The sequence below is a fragment of the Condylura cristata genome, unplaced genomic scaffold, assembly GCF_000260355.1.
Source record: "Condylura cristata isolate star-nosed mole 26May11 unplaced genomic scaffold, ConCri1.0 scaffold00003, whole genome shotgun sequence".
Classification (NCBI taxonomy): Eukaryota; Metazoa; Chordata; class Mammalia; order Eulipotyphla; family Talpidae; genus Condylura; species Condylura cristata.
In genome coordinates this window covers 17,231,485-17,251,696 of record NW_004567104.1, presented here as the reverse complement: position 1 = coordinate 17,251,696, position 20,212 = coordinate 17,231,485, and the positions used below count along the sequence as shown (strand labels likewise).

The 20,212-nt window shown below is 35.0% G+C and overlaps 1 pseudogene; it reads right to left on the bottom strand.

The window, feature by feature from the left end:
• Window positions 1-17,410: 17,410 nt before the first annotated feature.
• Window positions 17,411-18,009, bottom strand: LOC101627298 (annotated as a pseudogene).
• Window positions 18,010-20,212: the final 2,203 nt, after the last annotated feature.

Genomic DNA, 20,212 nt, shown 5'->3' with positions numbered 1-20,212 from the left:
TCTTTCACACAGTTTATTCTCATTCTTGTTGGCTTCTTGGAATGTTGGTTATTTGACTCAGTCCAAAGGTCAGATCCAATTTAAGTAACTTTCTTTGGGTTGTTTTCTTCATTCTTGTTTTAGTATGGCTTCAATGATGTCATTTTCACAAATGTGATATTGGTTTCAAGAAGTTTGGGTACTCAGGGAAGTAATATAGAAAGATCTGGGTCACTGCTGGGAATTAAAAACCTGAGTAGGAGTGATGTAAGAAACAGACTTCAGAAGCTAAAAAGTTGTTAGAAGCAGTAAAAGAAAAAAGGAAGAAGATAAAAGAGAAGTTGGGAGGGATATCAAAGATAAATTGTGCTTATTTCATAATTTTTCTTCATTCCATCTCCAATTTTAACAATGTCCACAAAAGAACAATGATTCTACTATTCTAATCCCTATTGATTAATTGATATAAGTTCTTTAAATTGTCAGACATCGTGAAACTGATGGGAATTTTAGATCAAGTGGGAAAAGACTTGAGCCACTGCAGGCTAGGGAAGGAGCTATTTTGAGACTTGTAATGACATTTAAATTATACTCAATAACAGCTGCCTAGTCATTTAACCTCTGAGCCTCAGTTACTTCATCTGTAAAATGAAGACATTGAACTATATTAGCTTTCGGGGGGACTTCACAGTGCTAAAAATGTTATAGCGCATACATTTCACAAAGATTTATGCAAATCGATGTGCACACCCATGCACACAGATATAGCATTATGAGGACTGTCATGAAAAAATAAAACTGGAATTGAGTGACATAAATTGAAGAGATATCAACTTACAAAGTATTTCTGACTTTGCTAGCATAAAAGAACATCATAACACAGATGATTTTACAAGAAGAGTCTTCTGGCCAAATGTGAGAACCTAAGAGAAGACAAGATTGTTAAGTTCTTCCTTATGCAAGTAGGGCCTCAGTGTTTTTCAACATAATTTGTGTAAACTGCTTGTGGTTATCTTCAGGACACATAGGAGAGCTAGATCAAATTTCAGTGAAGAACTTGAAATCCCAGCAGTAAAGACACTGAAATTCACTAAAGTTCTTAATTTTCTATGCTTAAAAATGTTTTCATTAATTCACTCATTGTTTTTATGTTAACAAACCTGTAGTTCATCGTTTATGGTCCAATCACTAAATGAAATACAGGAAAGAGAACAATGGCCCTTGCTCTTGAATTTAAAGTCTTTTTGGAAATATAGTGCTTTTGTTTTGGTCTGTTCTCATATTTCTCTAGTAGATTAACTCATGAGAAATTTAAAAAATCAAGTAAGTTTTTTTCTTTGGAATGCTTATAGGAGGTTGAAAATAATGCTTCTTTTAGGTGAAAACTGGCTGAAGTCTGTTTTATTAGGCTATTAGAGCCAAATTTTATACATTTGCAATATGCTGTAATTTTATTCAGTACCTATTTTTATTCTGCTAGATATTTCAGTCATAAAATTCACATGGTCCAAGTAAAAGCCATCCTGAAATGTATCATCTCTTCTGCTCAGTAGACTGCAAAAGTTCTAACATCTGGAAAGTATGCCTGCTTTGCATGATCTACCTTTAACCCAAGGAGACATTTAGATTTGTTCTTACTGCCCTGCGTCCTAGAGGGAAAACATCTATCATCTGGTGGTTGGGACTACATCTAAGCTAGTTGATGCTTTTTTTCTTGTTTAGGGTCAGCACTTCAGTTTTCTAGTTTAGTCTGAACATATGCAAGTGGTGGAAGTGTGTATATTTTTCAGACAATTGTGAGTACTTGTAAAAGTTAATACTAGAAATTATGTAATAATAGCGCTTTTGATAAAGATGCTAAAGTGTTTCTACTGGAAAGGAGACAATTCTAGGGATTATAGCTGTCTTCAAATACCCAAAAGGTTAACATGTAGGGATGAAAAGATTGTGGTATCTCTTGGAGTCATCAATAGAAAGCAATTAAAAGGTTTGGGCTCAACCTAAAAAAAGTTTCCTGCATTGTTAAAATAGAAACTTAAATGACAGGTTAGAGGTGGGTCTTAGAACTGGGAGGGTGAATGTGTTCAATTCCCATGCCAAGTGTGATCACCTGGTTAGGTTGAATGGAGCTCTGTGTGCCTCTGAGATGATCCAAATTTACAAAGATCAAATGTTATGATAATTAGAATAGATATACATGGCCACATACTTTCTCTCTCTGGGATGTTTCTTCAATATTCTCTCCATTCCTTAGATTGTATAATACAAAGTGAGAGGTGGTACCCTTTAGCATTCCTACTAGCCCAACATACCTACACTGCTCCCCGGTTCCAAAGGCAATTTGGATTCATGTTCTTGCTGTTGTCTGCCACTTCTTGTATTTTGTTACCTTTGCATAGGTAAGTATATAATTAAGGTAACCTAGTTTGATTGAAAAATAATGTGAATCGTATTTCCTGATATAATAAATTACTAAAAAGCATAGTGGTATACTGGAATATAATTGGATTCTGCCACTTCGCTGAGACTGTATCCACCAATGATGCCACAAATGATGTCTGTGTTACTGGGGCAAATTCACACTTGCCAACTTCTTCAAATAGTTTTGTCATTCGTGTTTCCTCTTCCTTTTTTCCTAGCTCACTACTTCTTTTCAGTCTACTTACTCTGATCCCTGGACCAGAATAACTCTCTTCAAGAGTTATTCTCTCACATTTTCCTGTAGATTTATATTCTTATATTCTTATATAGGTAATTTCCAAACACAGGAAAGAACTTTAGTATTAATTCTAACCTAATGACTTGCTTGAAATTACCTTAGATGACTGACAGGTATTTCAGTTTTAAACTTTTCAATATAAATTCTTGATGCACTTCCTAGTATATTTTCCTTGCCATTTAACCATCCCATAGTGCAGTTAGCTCCATTGTTCATTCAGGAAATCTAAAGATTATTTTTTATTCTTCCCTTTTTCCTATCTCACATCCTTTCATAAAATCTATTCTTCTAAATATCTCCAAACAACAATTTTAGGTACCACTTTTTTTTAACCACCACCACTTCTACACAATAAAACTGATTAGCAGTGTTTCTCACCTGTCCATTACAGTGACCTCCTGAATACTTGCCACATTGAAATCCAGTATTCACACAACAGTGTGAGTAATCTTTCATTCTCTTAACATTAACACAACAGAAAACTGACTAGATGGAGGGCTTATATGGACTAAGTTGTTCAATGCTCTTGAGGGCTCATCAGGCAAACAAAGTTTCCTGCTTTTGAAGAACTTATTTTAGTGGAAGGAGATATACAAGAAACAATAAGAATAATAAAAAGTAAATCATGCAATAGGCTAGATGATATAAGTGCAGTTAAAAAAAATTGGGAAAATGCAAATTAAAAGGACTAGGAAGTGCTAAGAAAGTGGTGGACTAAAATTACTATATTTTTAAAAGGAGATCAGAGTGGGTATGATTGAGAAGGTGATCTTTTCGTCAGACATAGGCAAGTAGACAACAGGAGAACAAATGGCTGAAACAAGAAAAAACGAGACTAAATGCCTCTATAGTGGGAATGTAGTCATGTGTTTGAGACAACAGGTAAGTCAGAATGGGTTTAACAGAATAAGTGAGTGAGTGTGGAGAAATATAGGAAGGTAGGTCAAACTTAACATGAGAGAGATTAGGGAGCTTTGTGGGACACTGTGAGAACTACAGCTTTTACTCTCAATGAGAACAGGAGCAACTGATAGTTTTGAGCAAAGGAATGGCATAGTATGACAAATCTTTTAAAAGAATTACTTTGGTCAGCTGTTTTGAGAATAAGTGCTACAGTTAAAATAGACCAGAAAGGATGGTATAGAGTTACAGGTAGGAGATGGAGATTTAGAGCAGGGTAGGAATGAGACATGGAGCAAAGTGGTTAGATTTTGGATATAAATTCCTGCTGAATTTGATATAGGATATGAGAGTTATTAAACATGACTGCAAGGTTTTTGGACAGAACTAGTGGAAAAGATGGGGTTGTCATCAAAGAAAATAGGAAAGACAGGAGTGACAGGCTTTTCATAACATTATATTTTGATTTAGCATTCATTTACATAACTATATAATTTCAGGAGTAACGTTTCAGATGGCAACATGTACATGTGATTCACTCACCCACTCCCAAAGCTTCTGTGCCACTACCCTATCATATCACTCTCTCTCATACCCTCTTTCTTTCCTTTTACTCCCCTCCCCCTTGGTAACCACTGTATTTTTCACAATGCAGTAAAGTTATTTTTATTGTATTTTACCAGTTTGTTTTCTTCGATTACTTATAATCCAAAAATAAGATCATATGGTAATTGTGCTTTCACTTTTTGGCTTATTTTAGTAATTTCAAGTTGCATCCATATTGTCACAAAAGGTACAGTTTCACCTTTTTTTTTTTTTTTAATAAAGATGAGTTATATTCCTTGAGTAGATATATTTTACAATTTCTGTTTTCAGTGACTCATTGCTGGTCATATAGGTTGGTTTCATGTCTTGACTATTTGAACAATATTGCTATAAAAAAAAGGAATGCATAACTCTTTTGATATTAGTGTCTTCATAATCTTTGGATAAATATCTAAGGTGTTATTTCTGGATCATATGATATTTCATTCATTATATTTTGAGGGTATCTTCATACATTCTTCATACCAACCTCTATTGAGATTACCTCAATCTACATTCTCATTAACAATTAATAAATTTTTTTCTCACTTTTTATGAACACTTGTTTGAGAACTGATAGGAGGATTATTTGGAGTGGATTTAAGAGAGAAAAGAGCATTTCCTGTGAAATACTTTTGACTACAAAGAAAAAATTTGGAATCACTTCTAGCTTCTGAACCTGCTAAATTTTTGGAAGTGCAGGTAATAAAAGAAGAATATGGGCAAAATCTATATTCTGGGAAATTCAACTGAATACAGGGTCTGGTTTCTTCAACAAATACATAGTTATTGGAATTGGAGGAAAGGGAAAGGGTATGCAGAATCATGTAGCTTAAAACAGATTTTAAAATGTGTTCACATGTTTCAGTTTGTTTATGATTGTCCTGGTTTAAGCTTATTTTCCAGTACAATTATTAATTATGCTATTTTATTACAATGTGTTTCAATTTGGGCAAAAAATTATAACATTGCTGTATTTAAGATACACAGTAAGCAAATGCAGGTCTAGCCATCATTTTAATCAAACAACATACTGTAAAATATATTTATGAGATAATTTGAAAATTGGAACAGTAATTTTCTATTTGGTGATATTAGGGAACTATGGTCAATATTTTGAGATGAAATTATGTTGTGATTATATTTTTTAAAGTGTTCTTAGCTTTAAATAGCTATAAATGAAATGATATGTTACCAGGAGTTGATTTCAAAATGCTCCAGTATGTTGTGAGACAGTGGATATCAGTGGATTAAACCAGTAGAACTTTAAAGTTTATAATAGTTGAAATTAGGAAATGAATATATAGGAATTCATTATGCTAGTCTTCTTTATTTTGAATTTGTTTGAAAATTTTCATAATAGAAAGTTTTAAAATGAGACAGAGAATGGGGAGAGGGGGAATAGAAAATAGTGAATAGTCATTACTTTTGAGAAGCATTGATATAAAAAAGGAGAAATGAAATGGTTTTTTGAAATTGTTGCCTATTGTCATTCTGATTGAAATTATATTCAACCTATGCATTGATTTGGGGCCATTGGACATGTCATTATAATTCATACATAATATTCCCTTTCATCATATTTTCTTTAATTTCATGATATTAATTTCATAATTATTATATAATTATATATTACATGAAAATTAATGTATTCATCCTCTTTTAGCTCCTTGAACATATGGAATACAGTCATAAGAATTTTGATGACCTTTTCTGCTAATCCTATCTTGTATGTTATTCTGTGACTGGTTTTTATTAATATAGATTATATCTTTCTACTTATTTGCAAGTCTGATGATTTTTGAATGGATGCTATTCATTATAAATTTTATGTTGTTGAATATGTTTTTGTATTCCTATACATATTCTTGAGCTTTGTTTGGGAGACAGCTAAGGAACTTGGAAACAGTAGTATTCCTTTTGGGGTTTGCATATATGCTTTGATAAGCTGGAAGAGAGTAGTATTTAGTATAAGTCTTTTATTCCCAATACTGTACCAGCTTCTTTTTAGTATCCTGTAGTTGCTCTATGAATTAGCAGATGCTTTATTCTGGCTACTGGGAATAGAAATCGTGTAAGCTCCTGGTTTTAAGAAAAGATTATTAATTTATAATTAATAAAAACCTATTCTTATCTTTTTATGACATTTCCCCCCTGCACTCAGTAGTTTCTTTCTAACCAAATACTGATGTGTTTTCAGTTGAAGACTCACAGTGGATCCTCAATATACCAATGAAACTGTCTGTTTAATGGTTCTCTCTCCATTTGCTTTCATCTCTCCAGATTATCAACTCCATCTCCTCATTTGTGGAGAGCTATGTGCTCTGCCTTGGTTCCCTCTTGTTGAATAATAGCCTGGGAACTCTCAAAAAAACAGTAAAATGGAGGAGTTTTAAAGTTTACCTTATTTCTATCTCACACCTCATTAATCACTTTTACTGTCTTATGAATGATGTGTTGGAAAATTTATTCATATATTTTATCTTGTTTTCAGTTGTTTCAGGTAAGAAGCCAAATGTGTTTTCTCTTACTCTGGCTGGAGGAAAAAGTACATCTCTGCTCTTAGTTATAGTTCTGTTCTTTTTTGGTTACTGTTACTGAATGCATATTTTTCCTATGCCATTTTTCTTTTGTGTAGTTTTGCTCATTGCATTAGTTTTAGGGAGGGAAGTTTTGTGATTCTTGGAGCTCATGCTCATGTGTTTATTAGACATTTATATTTTGTTTCATTCATTTATGGCTTTTATGCTTTTTCCCTAGTTTTCAGTTGACATCTATATGAATTTTTTATAGGTTTTCCTGATATATTTATTATCAACTATACATGCTTTTTTTATACAATATTCATACCAAACATACCTCCTAAATTGTTGTTTGCATTGAATCTTGGTGATGCTATTTTTTTTAATACCAGAACTTTTCATTTGATATAGTCAACATTATATAATCTTATTCACAATGTCCCTAGGTCAAGAAGTAAAGTCTAAATCTTATAAATTCATCTCCCAAGTCCAAATAACTGCTCTATTAACCACTTAGGGCAAAATCTATTCAAATGCCGTAGTCTAATCTGACATGTTAGAACTGTTTTAGAACTACACATAAATAGAATCATATAATGGGTATTCTTTTGTGTGTGACATTCCTAACTTAATGTTTGTGACATTTATTCATTTCATTGCATATAGTTCTAGTTCATTGATTTCCAATATGTTTGAGATCTCAGGGTTGTGGTATGTGTTTACCTACCATAAACTATTTTCCAGTGTCTGTTTCATTTTGCATTCCTACCTTGAAAGAATGAGAGTTGCTGTTGTTCTGCATTCTTATCATCATTGGGTATTTGCTTTATCTTATAGAAAATACTTTGCTTGTATTTTCTATAAGAATATATAATATATAAATATATATAAATATTTAATATATAAATATATAATATAGAAACAAAATAAATTTTCCCTTGTTGCTCAAAGATGTTTTTCTATCTTTTTCATATAGATCTTTAAGGTTGTTCTTAGATTTTGTATATAGATTTGATTTTTCTTTTTATTTTATAAATAATCATGCCTCTAACATTCTTTATAACTGATTTTACTGGTTTCTTATAAAAAGTATATAACATATACACGTATGCATGCCTATACCTATGTGTTTATATAGAATGACTTATTCAGAGGCACTATTCATAACTTTCTTTATCAATTCTAATTTTTGAGTGATTTCCTGGAAATTATGAATATACAATCATATTTTCTGCAATTACTAATATTATTGGTACTGTCTTCCAATTTCCTAATGTGTTCTTTAGAACTTCCAGAACATTTTTGTTTGTTCTGGATTTTAATGAGTCTGACTTTAATAGTTCAATATTAAATGAGATTCAGGTTGTTTGGTTGAGAGAGATGATTTTAAGTGTTAGGATGGGGTATTTGCAGTGCTAATTTTTGAATATAGATTTTATCTGTATTCATTATACAACAACAACTGACTGAAGAAAACTTTTTTTTTCCTGTGAGGCTTAGGCTCTAATTCAGAGTTTACCCCAAGTCTCTCCTTAGCTCCTTGATTTTAAAGTTGGTTCTAGTCCTTAAATTCAGGGTATCTATGTTTCCAGACTGGAAAAAGAGTGATTAAAGTCAGTGTCAGCTATGCTAGTTGTTCACCTTGAACCAACTTTTGATTTCAAGACAATTTAAGACCATAGGTGAAACTGCTTTTACTGTAAACTGAGGCCCTTCCAATTGAAACCTATACTTTAACATAATCAGAAACAGATATTTTTATGGTGCTCTATTTGTTAAAAAAATACCATTTTGGATACTAAATTCTATCACATCTAAATTAACAATTATCCTTAAATTATGTTTGCTCTGGAGTTTATCTATGGGGATTGTTTGGAGCAGAATACCCATGGATGGGGTATCTTTCTGTAAAAGGATGTATAAACATGCAAACCACAGACTTAGGGTTCAAGCTCAGTTTATTAATTATTCAGATTGAAAATGGAAACAAGCTGATTGGTGTGAAGTGGTCTAATTAGCTAGTTTAGGATTGCAAATGGGGACCCTCCCTAGGGGCACAACAGGTTAAAGTGCAGCACTATAAAGCTAGTTGCAGCTGCCTCAGCACAAGTTCCATCCTGGACCAGGGAGGTGACCCGCATGGTGCAGCAGACCACTCCTGTCTCCCCTGCTGCTCCCCTCAGCAGTGTACTTCCTGGTGAATCCTCTCCCTACCCCTGCACCTCTGGCCTGTACCCTAGTTCTGTATGCAGATTTAACTAAATAAATATCTGGAAAAAAATTAAATGACCATGTTCTTATAATTCCTAAAGAAAAAAGATTGAAAGTGATCCAATAAGGCTTGCAGAGTGGGGGGCCCTGAAGGGAATTTAAAGTGAAGCAAGAGCTAGCTTGATTTATTCTGCTCTTGGCCTCTGAAGAAAGAAGGATTTCTTAGACAACCTTCAAAGTAGTTATTTACTCCCAGCCTGCAAAGAGAGAGAACCATTGAGTAAGCAATCCCCATGGGTTTTACCAGAGCTCCATAGTCTTTGTGGACTTCTGGAATTCCAAACTTCTTTATACCTGTGTGAGATTTGACTGCTGCACGTGCTCTGGCTCTGCCTCTGACATTGCCTGCAAGGAGCACCACTGGGCTGGTCCCACTATGTGAAAGAGCTAGACCAGTGTTTCAAACAATGGACCATAGTCACCAGTTCACTGGCACTCCTTCTTGAGCTGTTGGGTCTGCCATTGTCTGGTCCAGCACCCAGTATAGCCTTCAGACTACTGTTGTGGGCTGCTGCATTCACACCTCATCTTCCCATGAACAAGCTGCTTTTGTGTGGGACTTCTGGACACCAAGGACATTTTCTGGGATGTGACAATCAGCTACCTGTAACCTTAGAAACTCTTTCCTTTTCCCCAATCTCTTGTTCACTAAATGAACGCTGTTGTTTTTGGACCTGAGCCTGAATAGTCTTGCATGCTGGTGAGAACCTACAAACAGTGACCTGTTAGCTCCTTGGCAGTTCCTTAGCATTGTCTTTTGCACTGTTTCAGTTACTGCCCGAGCACTGTTTTAAGTACTGTTTCAATATTACTCCCTCCTCAACCCCCTACTAAAATCAATCTGCTCTCTATAGCTAAGATGTAGTGATTTTGTTGAAACAGACTTTTTATCTATCCACAAAAATGCTAGAACATTCCCACATTCATTAGAAGAAAAGCTTCTCACCCTTTGTCACCTAAGTTATAAAAGTTGTAACAACAATCAACCTGTTTTTAATTATATAATTAATTCATTCATCAAGTGAATGAATGACTTATTTAGCATACGCTACATATATTGGTACCAGATATTATTTTGGGGGGTAGAAATATAGAGATGAATGAGTCATAGTCCATGCTGTCAGGATACTGATAGTCTGGAAGGGGAAGTGTTTGAGCAAAATAGTTCAAATAGTAAATGTTATGACAGTTCTATAGGAATATAGAGATGGTCATCTAAATAAGACTGAAGTTCACACTTCTTTCATTATTACAGAATTTTAAATTATGTGTATGACAACTCAGCTACAGACTTTATTTCAGCTATATGTTTCTGCAATCAGAGGACTAATTTCTAGTCAGTAAGATTTGGAAGGAAGTGATGTGTGCCATTTCTGGGTCTAGCCTCTTTTCTTCCCTTTTTCTGTATGTCTTAGAATGTGAATACTGTGAAGGGTTATCAATAACTATATAGACAAGAGTATCATAATAGGAATAATATAATGAATTGAATTCTGTAAAACGCCATATTACAGTGCAAAGTGAAACAAATGCTTATTTTGTGTAAATCACTATTAATTTGGGTCTCTGTTATAGTAGTGGTATCTAGATTTAAACTAATATAGTGAGATTTTTTACCTCCAAATCTTTCTTTTTGACCCTTTCAGTATATTTTTAACTATCTCCACCCATGTGCATGCTTAATAGTTTTCTATATTGATGTCTTTGCTCTGTTTCTTTTAATATGTTTGATTAAATGTTTGATTAGTTTTTTTGTAAAATACTATTTCTTCTGTTAATGTGGAGCTTTCTCATGGTTTTTAACTTGACATTTTTCTTCTTTACTTTTTTATTCCCCTCTATAATTCTATGAATTTAAATATCTACCTCTGAAACTGATTTCCAGAACTATTGCTCCCCTAAAGTCCTGGCATATGGACTCCATGTCTGGATTTCCAATCCAAGGCAGTACATTTCCACTTGGATATTCTGCTTCCATTTCACATACAGTGTGTTTAAATTTAAACTCATGTTCCTGTCCGAACCAAACTTCTTCCTAAAATTTTGTAATTTTGTTAATGACATCATTATTCTTCCAGTCATTCATGTTTAAATCTTAGCATTCTCTTCATAGTAGTTTCTTCTCTCTTACCTATCAACTGAAATTTAAAAGGGTAGAATACCCGCATCACTTTCTTTAATAGTGCTGGCTTCCACAGACCTTTCCATAAAGAAGTATCCAGAGCACCTCTCATTCCCACTTGGCATCTGATCAAAGTAACTGGTTTCAAGTCACTTTTCCTGGAAACCTCTGTCTAGGTAATTTAGCAATAATTCTGGCAACTAAATTAAATTCCTTTATATGAACTCTGTTCTGAATATGTTTTCCCCAGGTAACTACTATTTCCTTGTTGAAATTTTTCACATAATTCCTTGTATATAACTCTCATATATGCCTTTAAGTATTCCCATTCTTTCTTTCTTTTTAAGATTTATTTCATTTATTTATGTATGCAAGAAACTGGAGTGTAGGCCAGAGGGGTGTGTGTATAGGTGTAGTGGTGAGAGGATTCACCAGAGACAGAGCAGGAAGCGGAACAGGCAGATACTCTGAAATACATTACTGAGGGGGCACTGGATGAGACAGGAGAGAGGTCTGTTGTGCGGTATGGGTCAGCTCCCTGGCTGGGGATCCAATTTGTGCTGCAGTGACTGCAGATAACTTCACAGTGCTGCAACTTAACCTCTTGCACCCCAGGGAAGGCCCTTTGCCTATTCTTTCTTTAGAAAATTATTTTAGTTTACCACAGTCCTATATTTGTAAAAGTATTGTCACTTTTCCTACCAGTTACTACATTTTTCTTTCTTTCTTTCTTTCTTTTTTTTTTTTTAAAGTTTGGAAGGACAGATTTATTAGGAAAAGGAGAAAGAAAACCAGAGGCGCCTTTACAGTCACACAGGTGGCAGGAAGCTGCCGTTGCTACTTTGCAAAGGGAAAGGGTTTTGAAAAGACACACCTGCATAGTCACAGGCAGACAGAAGTAGCTACCTTTTTCAAATAAAATTATCACAAAGTGGTTGGATATCTCTACTGTGAAAAAATCAATAGTTTTTTTATTGACTATTTTGTTGCTAGTTTACTAAAATAGGAGTTTTTCTTTTCTAGTCTTTTTTCTCAAGTGAACAAATTTCAATTCAATTATTCAGTAAGAATTTAAAGTTCAAACATTTATCAGTTTCTTATCCCTTCCCTGTATCCTAACTGCTGCATTTGCTATACTATATTTCACTGTATATACTAGCACTTAACCCAAGAGATCTCATGTCAAGACCATTCCCAATTGTACTTCTTTTTAAATACTCCCATTGTTACCACCTTGGCTTGGGCTCTTGTTGCCTCAAATCTTAAGTTTTTGCATTGTCCTCTGGGCCTCAGGTTTTACTGAATTTTTCCATTCTTGACAACTTAATCTTGAGAAACTATTTCCTTCATGGCAGTTCCTTTTCATAAATCTCAGCTGACCCCCATTTTTTATGTTAATGTGCAAGTTTTGTCTTTCCTTTTTTTTTTTAGCTTTCTAACAATACTGCTCACATGACGTATCTCTTAGACCACTTCTCCATATCTTAGAAATATCTATAGTATTTCAAATACAGCCAATATTTGAAACTTAACACTTCCAGTTAAGCCTTTCAGACTATTGTGACTCGTAATTACCTCCTGTGTAAGGGTTTGTATTTTACATAGGTTTGTTTCTAGCCAAGAAAATCTTGGTTACTTCTTTTATTCTTCAGACACATCCCTTCCCACCTAGGTAATATGTAGAAGTCATGTTATTGTTACTCCATTGTTTAATGTTGTGTGGGATCAGATTAACTTTGTCCTTTCGGATAATTTATTTTCTTTTTCTGTCAGAGCTTACAGGGTTCTTTCTTTTGAAAGTTGAATATTCCAATTGAATTGACCTACATATGTGATTTTTTTGCAGTTAGTTTATCTGAAGTATGATGTATATTTTGAGTTTTTAGATCAAAGTTTTTTTTTTTCAGAGTGAGAAAGCTCCTTATATAGTCTAGGTGTGATTTATATACCAAAGAATCCTTCATTCTTGCCTAACACTAACCATAGAACAGGATATGAGCCTAGTACCAACTACACCCCCAAAGCACTAGAGAGTCATAAAAACTATCTTATTTTCAATTAAAAAATGAAGAAAAATGTTTATCTAATGTTAAATATATAATTTTTTATTTCTCAAATATTCACAACATTTCCCTCTTTCACTTAATTACCTTCTTTTCTCTATTTCATTGGCTCCAGGCAATGCTTCCTACAAGTTTACTAGTCTCAATGTCTTTTTTTTTTTTTTTTTTGTTATATTCCTTGAGCAGGGTACTATAGCTTCCTGGCATTATTTATTATCCAACATGTCCAAAACCCTTCTTTGAAGTCATCAGATGATTGTAAATGACGCTATTTCCTGAAACATATTTTGTTTTCAATTGCATTGAAGGGTTTTCACTATTATTTGAGTATTGTATTTACTCCTATTGTTTCTATAAATAATTGTTGATAGTTATAGATTGATGTTTAGTTAGATCCTTTATATTTTCTTTTTATTGTCTTTATTGCCTTTCCCTAGCTATAGGAAAGTTTCTTGAACTTAATCTTTAATTTTGAATTTTATAGTGTCCAATGTGCTATTCATGATCTTTTTTCATAATCACTTATTTATTCATTGAATATCTCCCCTATGTTTTGGTTGATCATGAATATTCACAGAAAATGTTAGGACTTCCAAATATTACTTTAATATCTCAGTGTTATTGGTCAGATTTGTCATACTGAAGTCTTGAGCTGGCAGGTGACTGGTGCTAGGGGTGTCCTCAGGATTCCTTTGACTTTTACCTTGAATACATAGTATCATTACAATGGAGAATTTTGTGTCAGCCCCTGAGTGCTTTCCTCAGTCAGACTATTGATTTGTAGCTACTAGAAATTTTAATTTTCAGGCATATGCACAACTTTTACTTTTAGTTTACAAAGTTAGTATACTTGTTTATCCTGTTAATTTCAGTGGGAACTTGGCATGGAAAAAGACAATTTTTATAATAAAATTTGTAATAATAAAAGTTTTTAAGAATATTGAAATTCTTTGACTCGCTTATAAGGTACAAAGGATCAAGTCACCTGCTAGGGCAAAATAAAAATATTTTTTTATGTTAATAATATGGATTTATTTTTTTAATTTTTTAAAAAGATTTATTTATTTATTTATTCATACAGAACTGGGGTACAGGCCAGAGATGCAGAGGGTGAGAGGATTCACCAGGAACAGAGTGGGGAGCAGAACAGGCAGATCGGCGAAGTACACTGCTGAGGGGAGCAGCAGGCCGGTCAGGAGAGGTCTGCCACGCCGTGTGGATCTCCTCCGGGGTAGGCGGGAATTGAACTCATGCGGAAGTGGCTTAAGCTTCTTAGTGCAGTGCTTTAACCCACTGCGCCACCAGGAAGGGCCCTTTTTTAACTTCTTAAAGATGAAACTATTGACTACTTATTAATTTATTAAAGTTAACACAAGTATAACATGGTGTTTCTCATTTTTAGATATATGTCATAAAGTTTTCCTTATCATTAGTGCTCAGTGGAATTTTAGACTTTAAATAATTGTCTAGTATGGCTTCTATCACACAATAAGAAAATTAGAAAGAAATTAATATTTCTATTACTGGGCTTGTATATTTTAATTTTTCTTTCTTTCTTTTTTTAGCTGTCAGGAAATCTAGAGTAACCATAATGCTCTTAACTTCATTAATTAACTCAAGTTGTTATAGTAACAGCTATCACTCTTTTTGGCCACTTTTCTTGTTTCTAATTGAGTATTTGTGACTTTTCTTAAGTATTTTTTGAAATTAAGAATAGAAGTCGCATACATATCTAAATGATAATGTACTGGACGTTCAGTTGAATTTACTTTAAACTATTTCAAGAACTTACCTACAGATTTTCAGTTTCCCAGTAGGTCTCCCCTTCATGTAGTTATTTTGAACTCTGTAATCAGCAACTCTAGATGTGGGTCTGCTAGATTGAAACAGCCTGTTCTGCCTCCATTCTTTGTTACCTGGGTTAGGCCCCTAGGCCCCCCTGTCTGGGTCTCAGATTCACCCTGGGCCCAGAAAGGAGGGCAGGCAGATAGCATTCCTGGTGCCAGCTCCTGGAACTGGCTGAAACTAGAGATATCAGCTCCTGACTCATGACTGAGATGTCTGTTCTTAGAAACCCATCCTTGAGTGCTGTGAAGCTTGTTACTCTTTGAATTTGCACCGGCTATGACGTATGTAACGGCCGATAAGGGCCTATATATTCTCTGGCATTCCTATGTTCTGGGTCTTGCTCTCCCTGTGTGGCCTCAGCTAGCTGGCTTAATAAACTCTGCTTGCTTGTGCATCTCTGGTCCTGTTCTTTGTCACGGGGAAACAGCCAGGCGATTTTGGACCCTAACACGTGCAGTTCAGCATTCCTAGACAAAGTCAGAACTGTGTGATCAATCAGTTATATCCAAACCTTACAAGGTACCTTTCACATCAATCAAGAGCAGAAAGCTTGATCATCCTAGAAAAAGTATGCATCATGAGGTATGACCAGGAATGCCCTGTGGCTGTTGACTGATGTATAACAAGGGGCCCCAGAAGCTGATCAGTGGAATGCCTTGTTGATAAGATTAGAACGCTGGCCAGGAGCTGGGTATGGTTTCAACACTTGGTTGTCAAGCAAATAAAAATTATCTGGTCCGCAGACTCATTTCCCCTGAAGCCTTAGAAAATAAGACACATTCTTTAGGTTCATCTATCTTTTTCTGCTGCCCTCCTATACCACATGACTGTTACTGTATAATTATTCTATCAATAAAAAGGCCAGGCTTGCTTGTTCAGCAGCATCCGGCATTGTGCAGCTTGCCCCATGACTCCTGCTTATCATTGTGGTGTTGCGTCAGCTAGATTTCATACTTAAAATTATCAAATGAATTATGTTGCAGCCTCACAAAGCACTTATTCTCAACTTATAACTTTAGAGTGGGGTCGACCATGATGCTAAAACCAAAACCACTTGTTCCCTCAACCACTTGCATCTGATTTTGTTCTTGTTCCTTGCTTATTATTTAAGTGTTGCGAAAAGGTGAATGAGTCAAAATATTTCTGTATTCCACAGTCTCTTGAAAAATTTCCTGGTAAATTGTTTTTGTTGGCAAAGAAACTAACAGATACAACACTGTTTTATTCTTCACACAATTCTGGTTAATAGATACTGAGGTGTGAGGTTTAAAAAAGATATATTCACAAATTGGAATGGGTAAACTGCAGTGTGTGGGGACCAGCTGGAGAATACATAACTCTTCAGAAAGAACCAGAAAATTCCATTAGTTAGTCTTATTTTTTATGACAATTTTTATCATACTGCACTCACACTAAATGAATACACAAAGCAATTAAGAATAAGGTAGGCTTGGAAAATGATTGTGATGATGATGATGATAACAGGATGAATGCCACTTACTGATATCTTGCTCTTTACTATATTTCCCATCATCTATCTTAAAGAAAATAAATTGCACATAAATGAATTTACTCAAAATTTCAAATCACTCATAATTTATATTTTTATATTTAAGTCATATATTACAGGCATGAAAAAAAGTACTTTTTAACATTCAAAAATATAAATAACAATGAAAGAAGTTTATGCTGAGAAATGCAACAATAGGTACAGTTGAAGAAAATATAGTAGCTCTATACTAGCACACACTGAAGAGCAAGTTCAGTGTCCCCCAATGCACAAACCTACAATTTCTTAGGGAAGTTTTGTGCATAGCCCTTGACTAATAGCATTCTGCAGAGATCTGGTAGGCTTTGATAAGAGAATGAGTACAGGTATAATCATAAATTAATAGCGAAAATGATGTTTTACAATTTCTAGAAAATACTGTAAACACATTATAAATTTCTATAATGGTGTACTTAAATTTAATTGGCAAAGACTACATTTAGCTATGGGCTAGAGTTTGGTCTTTCATATAGATACTATATGAGTGCAAAGTGAGCTACCTTAAGTAATTTTTACCTTGATTTTTTTTTGTTTCATATCTTTTAGGAAGTCCTTCTTGTTTGAAAATACCAGTTTAAGAAATTGTAAAAATGCATAGATCTTAGAATTGGTTCAGATTAAGTTTACATGTAAACTATACTATGGGATTGGAGTATTACATCATCAAAAGGCAACTATTTAGGGAGGAGGAATAAAAAGGAATAGAATATTTCTATGTCTGGAAAGTTTCTTTTTTCTATAATAAGCATACCAATATTTTAAAAAATCAAGGTAAAGATTACTTAAGGTAGTTCACTTTGTACTCAATAAAACAATGGGTTAAATACTGTGCTCTGCTGTGTGATTTCCAACTTATTGGACATCTCTAGGATAGTCATCTTGGTAGTCACCATGATATTTGCTGTCATTGATTTCTGACCCATTTGTTCCTGTTCGTTGGCTTCTGTTGCTAATGACAGGTTCTGTCAGAGTAGCACAGTATTTGGGATCATGTATTTGCTGCCTAGTCTATAGATACACATTCCTTTCTGGCAAGAAATTTTGTTGGTACTCACCTATATAGAAACTGTCAAGTTGTTCAATGGTTGTAATGTTAGCTTTGATTGTAGATGTCTCTTCTGATACCTGATGCTAACATTCCTGCTTAACATCCCTCTTTTTGTTACTGCCCATCTTCAGACTAATCTGATCTGGTCAAAAAGCTGATCGCTTTGCATTTTGGGATCAGAAAGATGGGTGGTAGTCCCATAGGCTGTCAGAACTGCCTGACTGGTACATTTGTTTTTTTGCCATCTGCAAACCAACTATACTTTGGCATGATTTAATTTCCCACCATCAAAATGTCTTGTTTGTTTTTCTGCCTACTTAGTTTCAAAGTCAATGAATGTATGGAATCCTGTCATTTCAGCCAGACCTGCTAGAGTCACTAGTGTAGTCTCAATCTGGGTCATGTTTCTATTCTAAAAAAAAAAAAAAAAAAAAGTGTAGTGTGGTGTCATATCATAAAACTGAATAGTTTCAGTATAGTCTCCACTGTTCTCTAAACAGAGGGCAGTTTAACAAGGGCTGTTGATCTTATTCATTGAGCCTGGCTGTAGCTTCTATATGAATTCACAGAGGGTTGAATATGTCACCTTTTAGGTCCATCTGAAAGGTGTTAGCAGCGCGCATGCCTATCACTTTTTCTATTCAGCTGTGAAGATCTTGATGATTATATTTTTTGAAAAAGATTTACTTATTTATATATACAAGAGCTGGGCACAGGCCAGAGGTGCTGGAGGTGAGAGGATTCATCAGAGTTAGAGTGGGGGGCAAAACAGGCAGATATACTGAAATATACTGCTCAGGGGAGCAGAGCGCAGGTCATTGTCACCTCCCTGGCCAGGGATTGAACTTGTGCTGCAGTGGCCATGGACAGCTTCATAGTATTGTGACCTATCTCATTGTACCACCAGGAAGGTCTCATTGATGGTTACATCTGAAGGCAATATTATTCTTGACCTTGACTGAGAGCCCATAAAGAGCTCCCTGTTAAAGAGGGTTATGGTTGCTTAGGTGGCAGGAAGAAGATGATTTTTCAATCCAGTAGTTTCTCAAACTTGGCTCCCTTGCCCTTGGGGTGAAGGAGTACTTAAGAGATGCCTGGGTGAGGAAATAATGGATGTGAACAGTGTCTTGCTTGGCAAGCTCATTCCACAGGGTCATACAATGTTTTATTTCCTCCCACTTGCATTAGCTTCCTCTTGCCATTATAATAAATCACCACAAATTTAGAGGCTTAACCAGTACAATTTTTCTTATAGTTCTGGAGGTCAGAAGTCCAAAATGGGTCTCAGTGGAGTAAAATCAAGGTGTTGGTGGGGTTCCTTTTTGAGGCTTTGATATAGAATCCATTTCTTTGCTTTTCTGGCTTCTAGGGGGTCACTCTTATTCCTTCAATTTTTACCTTTTCTCCATCTTTGAAATTAGCAACATCAGACAAAATCCTTTTCATGCTGACCTCTTTGGTTCTCCTTTGCTTCCATCTTCCTTTTTTTTTGCAGGGGTGGGTGGCAGTGTATGGAATGAATACACTTAAAGCACAGAAAGGAGTGTTTGGTTCATAATGAGGAATTAATAAATAGTAGCATTTATTATGATGAGGTGATTGGCAGCAGGAGAGAAGACAAAGTGGTCTCTTGTTATCATTTGCTCAAATTTCAAGACTAGAAAACTTATTGGACTTAGTCCTTCTATTGGTTATCAAAGGAACACAGATTTCTCAGACTCAGAATAAAAGTCCTATCTACATGTATCCCTTATTGTTGGCTGGGGATGAAACAGAGGCACAATTTTTGACATTACCTTTCTGGGTTGTCAATCTAACTCACCCCCTGAGGCTAGTTGTACTATGCCTGTTAATCACATTAGTCTAGTATATATTACCAAATCATATCTGGTTCACTGGTTTTACCTTTACAAGTTGAAAGCCCATGTACAGATACTCCCAGTCTTTCAGCTTTCTTCCTCATACTACCTCTACAAGATAGGTTCCTAACTTTGTACTTTCTTGTCTGAAATTATGTACCACTTCTATACCATTCCATTTTATCTTGTGGTCCTCTGCCTTACCTATTTTTTTAAAAATATTTATTCTACTTTTTAACATTTTAAACATATAAATGTTTTGAATACCTATGAGAGTTTCTCCCACTATCATCCTTTACACCACTGACCGTTTTCCTCCATTCTGCCTCTTTATCTCAGAAGCCTCACTTTCTTTGTTAGTGTCTGTTGGGTCCCAGCCAGGATGAGCCTCCCCAACCACCCCCTGACTTAAGCACAAGATCATAACAGAAGAAAAACATCCTGTTTTGTCTGCCACCTGTGTGTGTTGTTCAACCTGTGAACCGCTGGTCAATATCTGCCCTGATTGCAGTGAGGCATGTGAGGGAGACTTCCTCTGGCCCCCAGGTCAACACCCTGGTACTAAGGGTATAAAAGGGAGGCTGGAAGGAAAAAAAAAAAAGACATTTTGCTGCAACCATCTATGTGAGCTGCTTCTTCAACCTCGATGTCCCCAGCTCAGACTCGTATCCCTGCCGTGCGGGCGCGGCAAGTGTCCACTAGTTATTATAAGTATTTTGCTCTTTTGAAATAGGTGCTATTATTCAA